We start from the raw sequence: 11,100 nt of genomic DNA, 5'->3' as shown, positions 1-11,100 counted from the left end.
AGCCACGTCACATTTTGACCAAAAGTAATTTCAGCAAATTGCCCTCTGGAGAGATACGTATTGTCCAATTATTATTTTACTATTACATCACTGAACTCAGCCATGTATGACCTTGGGTTTGATTTAATATAATGTACCACAGGTAGCCTGAGGCATATTTAATATATGTACCACCTGTGTCTCTAAGGTCTAACTTGTCTCCAAACAGAGCCTGTGGATAAATCAAGGTCATGCATAGAGTTCTCATTAATGGATTCTCGGAATGGACTCAAATGACGGACTTGGTGATCTTAATGGACTACTGGATACTAACTCTCTCTATTTCTGGTCCATTATTGTTGGAAGGCCTTTCTCATTTCCATAATGCAATCCAACTAAAAGCCATGAAAGTTGTTCTTTGGAAATGAACAGCAGAAGTTGGGGTACAGATTTGGTGGGCGACTGCTCTAGGTGTCCAGACTTCTGTTTCAGCTCTTTTGTGCAGATAAACAATGCAAAGCAGCGTTTATGGCCGATGTTTAAATATCTACAATAGAGAATGACATGATGACAGAGACATCATTTGAAAATATCAAGTCGTAATTTAAGCATCGAGGCAACAAGAAAAAAAAGCAGGTACGCATGAAATTTATTCTATTATGCAGTACTGCATTCACTTTTTCACGGGGAAATGGATTTGTCTTATATAATGTGAATGAAAATTCCTTAAAAGCTCAACCACTTACCACCAACTTTGAGGGAAACGTAGCCTTATCTCTGAAAAAACTCAAAAGAGACTCAATAATATGAGCAGCTGTTGTTTTCACAGTCATGCAATTGGCGGAGGGTAGAGTAGGTCACCACAAAGACAGTTTTTGAGGAGGATGCCATTTTCCTGGAAAAGTGGATCAGTGCTTATAGCTTAAAACATTACCCAAGCACCCTCTTGGCCTTGTTTTTGTTGGTACCTTTGTTCTTTCAACAAAATGTCAAAGCTACTTTGGGGTTTGGCGGGTCATTTCTGGACTTCACCTCAAAATTGCATGAAATGCAACCCCTGAAACCAACTTTGACATTTAAAAATCCATTGGGAGTGGTGATGTCATGTAGTTGCAGCCTTGGTCTGGAAATACAGCACAAACATACCAAAGGATCTTCAAATGAACAGAGCAACCCAGAATGCAATATCAAGGAATAATCTAAGTACAAATGCTTTGAATTTTTAACCAAGAACCTAGAACTCATAAATCTCATTTTTAGATCAACATTTTTAAAGCCATCTGTGAAGCTTCCTATGCCCACAGAACATTGAAGGACATTTTATTTTAGTGGCAAATGCAACAGATCAGACGTCAGTGCGTAGCTATCATTTGTTCTGAATGAATCTGTAACTTGACAACTTTATGCTGTTTTGCAAAATGCTTTTAGGGAAATTGTAAAAAGTTTTAACAAGATTCAAAATACGCCTCACATTTAGACGGTGGGAATTGAATTAGTAATGGTTTAGGCTAATGGATGCACTCACCTAGACTCCAAAATTCCTTTTTATATATCATAAAAAAATATAAGAAGAGTAATGAGACCATATTCAAATATTTTAATATTGAATTGATTTAAAGCATATTTTGTAATTACAGTATTTCTCATGTTTAATGAAGTCTATCTATGGGCTGTGACATCCTTCAGACTCGATTTAAGGAGGAGTGCAGTTGGACAAGAGGGTGAGCTTCGTATTATTCAGCACATCAGTAAATCATTCTGCACTGGTTTCTCGTTTCTCAGATACTGCTTGGTGATCGTCTAGTTGAGTGCACAGTGTAGCTTGTAACGAGAGTGCGCAGCATCACTGGACATCTTACGCCGAAACATAAGACAACTACACATACAAAAGCAGAATAAGGTAAGATTACATTTTTTTAGATCGATCAATTAATTGGTAAAGAGATCATATATCTAGAAGCATGCACAAGCGTTACGCCTTATCTGATTAAATGTTTTTCAGTTCAAGTTTAGTTGTCTGTCCACTCCACGGAGCTCAAATTTCTTTGTTTCTCTTCAGTAAGATGCTGCACAAAATGTTGTGCACCGTAATAAGCACGTAAACTGAACTGATTTGAAACGTACTCTCGTGCTCGCGCATTCACACGCTTGTGTGACCCACGTTGCTGTGCGCTTGCTTTTGAGCCACAGCCTGAATAGAGCAAATCGCTTAAATATGTTTAAAAACGGCACCGTGGGAAACACGTGAAAGAGTTGGTGGATTATTTTAAAATATTGGTGTGCTGATGATCTTTGTCACGGAACATTATATCGACCTGAGCAATGTTTCCTTTCCAGTAAGAGATACTCAGCTGTCATGTTGCGCACACATTTCTGTCAGTGGTTTGGAGTAAGACTCAGCAAAGTTCAATTTTCAAGCGAATCACAGGTGAGAGAGAACATGATTCAGTCTGATTCATTTAGAACCGTAGAAATAAAGACAACAAACGCAACACAAATCACCTTTTTAACTTAAATCAATTAACACATCACCAACAAATGCATCTTATGGGTGAAAGCGATGTCTTTATTAGGTGAAATACTTGCTCTTTAAACGTCTGTTTCTCAGGAGAAACACTTCCCAAACAAAGCAATTCTGCGAACAATAAAATGAGATGAAGACGGTGAGAAATACAAATAGCTCGAGGTAACTTTATATTCATTTTTTGTAACGTTACATTTTACCAGTCACGGTTAAACGCTCGGGTCACGTTGAGGTAACGTTTCCCTCCACGATTTCACATTGTTTACATGTATATGATCATTTATATTCTGTTTTTTCAGTTGTTTGATGATCATATTTTACATAAGAATTGCTGCTTGCTTGTACTGTCAAGTTCACGGGGGAAACGTGCTTGCACACACAAGTATGTTTTCCATTCCCAAACCATCGCACCAATGATGCAAGGTTGTGGGTTCGAACCCAGGGTATTGCAAATACATATGTAAAATGTATAGGATAAAGCAATGTCAGTCGCAAAGGTCTGCCAAATGCCTAAATGTAAAGTAATGTAATGAGGCGAATGTGGGTTTCTTTCCATTTCCCAAAAAATCAAAATGTTGCTCACATTTTGCACAAAGTTTATAGTTTCTGTTTGTGGAGTTAATGGTATGTGAGGATTATATGTAGTTAAAAGTCCTCGCGTATTGATTTAAAGACATGTGATGTGTAGGATACGGGACGAAACACACCAAGCAGAAGCATGCGCATTTGATGAATGAACCTCACAAGCAGTGTTGGGTGTAACTAGTTACTAAGTAATTAGTTACTGTTTTTTAATTACTTTTCCATGAAAAAGTAAAGTAAGGGATTACTCATATGTTTTCTGTAATTTAATTACAGTTACTTTTGATGTACTTAAACTAAATACTTTTGTGAAATATATGCGTGTGCAATAGTGTAATTGACATCAAAATTCAAAGTCTTACTTTAAAATCTGTGCTCAGATTTGTAATACTTTGGTCAGTTAATAATATTATTTATTTGAATGAATAAAATAAGCCGTTTCATGTCTATTCTTGAATCACTTAACTAATCAAGGTCGATGTAGGATATAGAAAGTAATTAGTAATGAGTAACTAAATACTTTTTTGACAGAGTAATTTGGACAGTAATCTAATTACACTATTGAATATGTAATGAGTAACTAGTAATTAATTACTTTTTCAGAGTAACTTACCCAACACTGCTCACGAGAGGCAGCATATTGACAAACAAAATCCCTTACTTTTAGTGGTTTGCTGGGTGTGCAGGACACGCACGCACACTTGCTTTGTTTTTGTGTGAAGGAGATGTTTGATTATAGGCAGTGGATCGTGGTCGAATGTGCTGATCTCTTGCTCTAGTTGTAGCCTTCGGGTTGGATGGTTTTTGCTCAGGTCAAGTGTACTACTACTTTGCTTTAGGCAGTCAATCTAGATGGGTCCAGAATACTTTATTACACTGGACTTAAGTCCTTTGTTTACTCCCTGTTTAGGGAAAAATAACTTCATTATAAAATGTTCCCTAATTGAATAATCTCTTTATTCACTTTATATGTTCAACAGTGACGAATCTGGGAAGAAAGCACTCGGGTTCGTAAACAGATTACGTCTTGACTAAACACTGTTTGCTTAACATTTAAGAAGTCTTCTCTGACATATTCAGCATAATGCTTCTCTCTCAGATATTCTTAGCCAGCAGAATGTCAGACAGCATCAGTAAAACCTCGTCTGTATTCGGGCAACTGAAAAAGCTTTACGCATACATGTCACGATTGTGTAATTTGATAGAATAGATCGTCATCTGAATTGTGTTTTTTGTAGATCAGATTTTACATGCAATTAAAATGGATGCTGGATCTTCAGTTACTTTCCCTGAGGTGAAATAGCTCCTATCACGTGTCTCTTAGCTTTTTGCAAACTCTGATGTGATTCTGATCCGGCCCCCCAAAAGCAACATAATCTTGAACGATGTGACTTGTATGCAAACAGTCTAAAGTTTCCCCTCATATGATCCTTTCCAGGAAAATGGCATCCTCCTCAAAAACTGTCTTTGTGGTGACCTACTCTACCCTCCGCCAATTGCATGACTGTGAAAACAACAGCTGCTCATATTATTGAGTCTCTTTTGAGTTTTTTCAGAGATAAGGCTACGTTTCCCTCCAAGTTGGCGGTAAGTGGTTGAGCTTTTAAGGAGTAACACATGAAAGATAATTTAGACATTATTTCTTGATCTTTGTGATGCCTGTTTGGTTTATTTGGGTATGAAGCTGCTGTTGTTTGTATCTTAAGAAGCTTTTTAGAATATGATTGAATTTAAATGTCTGGCAGTATCGTCTTTAGTGTGTCTGTGCTGCTGGGGTTTTTTTTGCCCGTGGGTTGATCTTACAGATCCAGACCACCAGCATGTCTGATTTACATCTTAATTTAGCCAAGAGATGCTTACTTAAGATCTCTGAGTGACATTTAATGAGGGCAGACCGAGACAATGATTCCACCCAGTAATATATTTTACAAATCCATCAGATTTTGGTGATCCTATTATCTCTTAAACCTTCTCATTCCAGTTCAGAACCTTGTAAACTTTGCTTCCTGACAGTAATAATCTTTTGCACATTGTATGACCCTGCTTTCTTCCATTTACTTTCTTGGTTTCCTGTTGTCCTAAAGTAGAAAGATATCATTGGGGGGCTGATTGTGTTGTGTCCTCTAGACCCTATGCTGAACCACACAGTAAATGATCCCTACAACCATTCTGTGTTTTTCACCAGCAGTGGGGTTTGTAATATGGATTACAGACTTAAAAGACATCTTGGCAGTGGGGTTAAATGAATGTAGGATTTTTTTTTTCAAATTTCTTATCCTCTGTCCTCACACTGTGCTGATTTCATGCTGGGGGTTAATACAAAATGGATTTTGGATCACTGTGCAGACGTTTCTATGTAGTCTTTAGGAAATGAGATTTAGTTATAATAATGAGCAGACACCAAAAAGAGAATGTTGTACTGGGTTTTTGAAGAAAGTTGTTGGACAGCAAAGTGATCTGAGACCTTTTAGCCAAATCCAAAGGTTTTTTAGAGCACCTATTCTTTATGTCAGCGGTCTGAGATGTTTAGCGTTTCTTATCGAACAGATTTCAAATTGAAATCTTTAGTAATGATGTCAGTGTAACTTATCAAGGCAGAATTGTCATTTAGTAGGGCTTGGGACGATGCATCGCGATTCATGTTATTTATACCCGTCTAGGACATTTCTAAAATAGCAAAGTCTAGAATTCTGTGTTTTACGCACAGCTCTTCTATGAACTACGGCACTTTGATCTATAGGAAGTACTGCACATGCTCAATCTAAAATCTCTACAAGATTGAGTCACTTATAACGTGGATTTGAAAAAAAAACACTTTTTAACATCACCAGTATATGTATACTTTATTATCATGAAAATACCTGAAAAGGTTTGAAAAACAGGGATAAAATTTGTACTTTGGCATTTCCTGGAACTACGTGTGTAAATCGTACTTCTTCTGTGGCCCATATTTGGATTTGGCGGCATTTAACCATCAATCATTGAGAAACTAAACATAAGAATCGCACTATTCATCTTCATAGCCCTCAAAGGTCTACCTTTGGACTCGTTAGATTCTTAGGGCCAGATTTACTAACAGTTTGCTGTAGCACTAATGGCTACTTTGCCGTAAAATAACTACTGTCGGTATTTACTAAAGACAAATGTTCATGGAAATGGCGTCACAGCTGTTTTTGCGAATGATCTTATGGCATATGATATTTGTAGGAGTTTCCTTTTCAGATGCAAAGTTTATAGGGTGGAGAGTATTTAAATGAATAACACAGCGTGATTAACTCAGGTTTGCACTTGTCATAGTACTGTTATTTGCGGCCTTATTTAACACCCAAGTAAAGTAGATTGCGTTGGTTACAATGGGAAATATATATGGGGATGAGATTTTTGTTAGTCTTGTTACTAGATCAACCACAGAAATGTCCACTCCCATCGGTGCTTTGTTAAAATTGTGCTCTCGCACTGTTTTGCCCGGTTTAGTGAGTCTGCCCAATAGCTGTTTTTTTGCCTATATAATATCTATAAAGAAACTCTGAGAAGATTTACTTAAGAATTCAACAACGTTGATGTCGTGGTACATACATAGTTTATTAAACCTGATCTGACGTGAATTGGTGCATACTACTTTGAGGTAGCTAATTCATATACATTTGCATGTAAATGTAATGTAAATGTAAATATACATTTGCACAATGTGAATATTTAATACTTATTTTTACAATACATTCTCTAAAGTCCTATTTTTCTGAGGGTATTTCAGTTTTTTTGTTAAAACCAATGGTTATTAGCACCTATTTTCTGTAAGGCTGTGATTACCTGTCGATTTTAGAAACAAGCTGTACTGAAGCCCCTCCCCTAAGCCCGCCCCTAAACCTAACATTACTGGTGCGAAAGCAAGTCTTTCTAAAACGTACAAAAAGATTGAATGAATTTATGCGAATTACCCACCTCATAAAATACGTACAAATTCATGAGAGATTTTGTTAGGCTATAAGATAATATAGAATAACACTATGCTCTGTATGTTCTCTTTGTGAAATTGTGGTGAATTTCTGAACCTGCGAAATCCATAATTTTCCACAAATTGATCAGTAATCACTCCAGCTTCTTCACTGACCTGTGGATAAGAAACTTCCACATTAGCATGAGACAAGATGTTGCCCATCTCCCTATTCTACTGTTCATCAGTGTTATGTTCCACCTCAGCGTGTCATCAGATAAAGGCCTGTCAGCTGTTCCCCAAGCTCTCCATTCTGCCCTATAATCATCCTCATCTACAGCGACGAGACTTCTCTCAGATTCAAGGATTCTGTGGAGACAGCTGAATAAAAGTGGCGCTCTAGGTGAGGTATAAGTTCACAGCAGCGTGGCTTTTCATCAACACCGCCTGTGATTCAAACTGTAAGCGGTAGCGTATCTGTCATTCTGGATCCTGCCTGAGATGCATCAAGCTGCCTCAGGCCTGAAACTAATTGGCTGTTGGATTTCTCCACAGGGAACTAAAGAGGTAGGCTGGGACCTGGAAGGACCTCTTTTGAATTTAATAACAGTGCACACATAGCCTTAACCTACTCTTATTTATTATTCAAGGAACCCCAGAGTTAATTCAGAATGCTGCCTATTGTGATTATGTTGTGAATAATTTCTGCTCAAGTAAGGTTGAAGCCATGGTCACTTTCACTTTGAAAAATCGTTGTATAGATGCCTGGAAGGCTGAAGTTTGACATGGCTGTCCCCATTTTCAAGCCATTTGTCTGTGGCTCTATTTCAAAATGATTAATTGTGTGCTAGGACGTTTCGCTCCTTCTGATAAATGGCGTTTTTGTGGTCACAGGACCTGACCGGCTTTTGTTAGGTTCTTAACATCTGTAATGAGGTTCATTAATCAGTTTTTGATAAGAGACCCACTTGAGAAGATATTATTCAAAAGTATTTTAGCACTTTATATTACAAAAAGTGGTCCAAACACGTCCAAGGCAGTTTTTTGAAATCCTCAAATGTAGTGCAATTAGAATTTTGTATCGAAGTTCTTAAATAGAAAAACGTAAAAGCAACATATTTTCTAAGGCACAAGCAAACACAATAATATTTATTTTCAATAGTAATGATAACAATCAGTTTACAAAGTTGCTTTGCCTGTTTACCTATCAGATAGGTAGCGAATGGAAAAGGTTGCAAGCTCCACACATTTTCTTGTATTACTTCCAATTACAATTTTAGTTCTCTTGATATTATTTGTCTTATTTAATGCTCGTTTTGGCTTATTTTAAATAGTTTAAAGTCATCCTGAGCGCCACTTGGATTGTCTCTTAGTGGATGAAAAACTGGCTGAGAAAAAGGGCAGTAATCAATTTAATTTTCTGCACTTGTAAACGTTATTGCAAGGCACCTTTCTACGCAGAGAAATTTGATGAATTTCATTCAAGCCATTCATATCGTTCTCCAAAAACGTCCGCTGCTCTATAAATTTTGATGGGAAGTTCGTACAAAAATCCTCCCAAGTCATTGACTGTTTTGATTTGCATACCAACACAATCTATTAGAACACATCTATTACGTTCTTGATTATGAAGTGTGTTCAGAAGCATCTTCATCTGTATTCATGAATTCTGGCAGTGATGTGCTGCCAATCTCAGTTAACAGCATGCCTCATTGCAGATCCCCACCGTAATGCCATTAGTGTAAGCTGTGCAATTTTCCCTTCATTTTCTCAGCTCCTTTCCAGAGGAAAATTAAGTTGGCATTCATGTCAGTTCTGTCTGCAGCATTAGAGAGTGCCGACGTGATTGGCGTTATTATTGATAGTATTTCATTTTCAATATTTTGTTTTCAGAGACATTGTGTGGGTCCAAACAAGTGGTATAGCAGATGGCTGATGTACACATGTGCTCTGTTTAGTTCTAATCCAGATATCACATTTTTATTGAACTTTGATTTTTGTGTTGTGATTTTAAATGGACTCTTTCGACCTGAGAGTCTGATAAAGAACGGAGGACTTTAACTGCTGAAGCGAAGTTGAGGCATATTTTTGGGTGAATGCCTCCACTAAGTTACCAATATGCTTCAAAATATCTTCTGTGTTCTGCAGAAGAGGTCATACAGGGTTAAAATGACAAGAGGGTGAGTATAAGATCACAGAATTTTCCTGTTTAGGTGAACTATCACTTTAATTTGGCTCTCGTCTCACTCTTCATGCTGAAAAGCAAACAGGATGTGTTTTATGGATGACTGGCATTGAGAGAAATTAAATGGCTCATCTTATTGCCAGCAAAGCACTCTGTTGGCTGGACTGCATTGTGACCTAAAGGTTAAAAATAGCGAAGCCTTCATTAATTGAATGCGTTTGTTGGCTGCAGGAAGCCTGAAATGTGCAAAGGATTGTGGGAACACCTCACACTGTTTATTTCCTGCAGGATCAGTTTATTTAGAGTTGACGTCATTGTCACTCTTTTGTAAAATGATGAATCAATCAATTGTTGTTGTTATGTGGTATATATGTTTAAAGTAAATGTGAAACTGTTTTCACAAGCCAATTTTGTTCGGTGATGTTACGTTTTGGCGAGTTGTATGGAAAATATAGAGAAACAAATACAGTATACGCAAGGTCCCTATGATTTGTGATACTTTGTAATGTCACTTGTCTTTGGCATAGACAAAGACAGTTTTCAAAGACAAGTTGCAATACATAAATATTTGACCATAAAATGCCACGATTAGCCAGTTATAGGCAATAAACAGTATATCTACCACAATAATATTTATGAAGGTGTACAAGAAAGAGAGACATGGATATCTTATAATAGCCCAGAGAGGACGGATCCATATAAGCAGGTGCTTCACTTTTCTCCAATTAAACACAAAAAATTCGACAGAGGAACAAAGCACCAAGTTTTCAGACCACTGAGCAGAATTTTCTTAAGTTATTTTGGAAATGTTCCCAGGCACAGTGCGTGACATAAACCGCACAGCCTTCACAGGCCGACGGTCTGGCTGAAAAAGGATGGACAGAGACTGTCTGCATTTGACAGATAGCTCCCGGTTAAAACCCATCTTCTTGCTGAGCTAAAAAGCCTTCTTTTGGTGAACTATTCATTAAGGTGACACTTAGATGAGAGCCAAAGTCTACTGGCAGACGTCACCGCCAGGCAACCGTGATGGAGAGTCAGTCATGATGTCAGAACTCCCTGCATACTCACTTTCTCCGGCTCTTTTCTCATGTGTGACTTCTTCCCTCCCACTGCAAATTTTTTCACCCGTCTTTGTTCAGTTCATGCACATTTTTAAAGCCAGTGGACTCTAATGATCTTTCACAGAAGCGGAGCAGACAGAATACCAGATTTACAGAGTGCAGGCTGGGATATGCTTTTATGTTTTAAAGATAACCCAAGTAATATCGTTCTCAAAGCTTTTGGTTTTATACGGTGCTTTCTGTTTCCAGGAGAGTTCAAGTGAGCCAGATGGTTGCTATTGTATAAGAGTCCGATGAGATTTTTCCCCCCCACAGGTTTGAATATCTGTAAAGAGATTAGAAATGTCTTTCATGTTTACCTGCTCTGTCCCTGATCATGACACAGAAATTGTCTCACTTTTTATGAATGTAGGTCACATGCAGTGCTGGGATTTGGTGAAACATCTGTTGGTTTGGCCAGCAGACTGTAGATTTATATCCTTATATCACCTGCGTCTGACTAGTAATCTCAAGTAGCAAATCTGTAAAGCCTAAAACGGACAGAAAACATCACTCAGTCTTTTAAGGTCAAGTGTGTAGTTTTGTGTTCAGAGGTTTATAAGGAACTTACATAATGAAGTGTTATGTTTTTATTACTTTAGAATGAGCTATATCTATCTATACACCTCGGGTCCCCTTGCATGGAATTCATTATTTTGTTTCTACAGAAGCCCTAAACGGACAAACTGCTCTACAGAATGCGTTTAATTAATACGTTATGTCCTTCAGCAAAGCCACCAAAGTGCTTCGAAAAGAAAGGGGGGAGTGAAGTGAGACGTTGGTTGCAATTCAC

The 11,100-nt window shown here is 37.7% G+C and overlaps 1 protein-coding gene across 1 annotated transcript in view; it reads left to right on the top strand.

Annotated features, from left to right (window-relative positions):
* The first annotated feature begins 1,777 nt into the window (after positions 1 to 1,777).
* The window catches only part of rap1gapa (RAP1 GTPase activating protein a), an 85,932-nt gene continuing 76,609 nt past the window's right edge, over positions 1,778 to 11,100 (top strand). Inside the window, exon 1 of the mRNA XM_056732911.1 lies at positions 1,778 to 1,879. The gene's annotated coding sequence lies outside the window, so the exon portion shown is untranslated. The remainder of the gene's footprint in view (positions 1,880 to 11,100) is intronic.

This window comes from Triplophysa dalaica, chromosome 20 (genome assembly GCF_015846415.1).
Source record: "Triplophysa dalaica isolate WHDGS20190420 chromosome 20, ASM1584641v1, whole genome shotgun sequence".
Lineage (NCBI taxonomy): Eukaryota > Metazoa > Chordata > Actinopteri > Cypriniformes > Nemacheilidae > Triplophysa > Triplophysa dalaica.
Note: the sequence above shows the minus strand (reverse complement) of the source record. Positions and strands in the feature narration are given on the sequence as shown.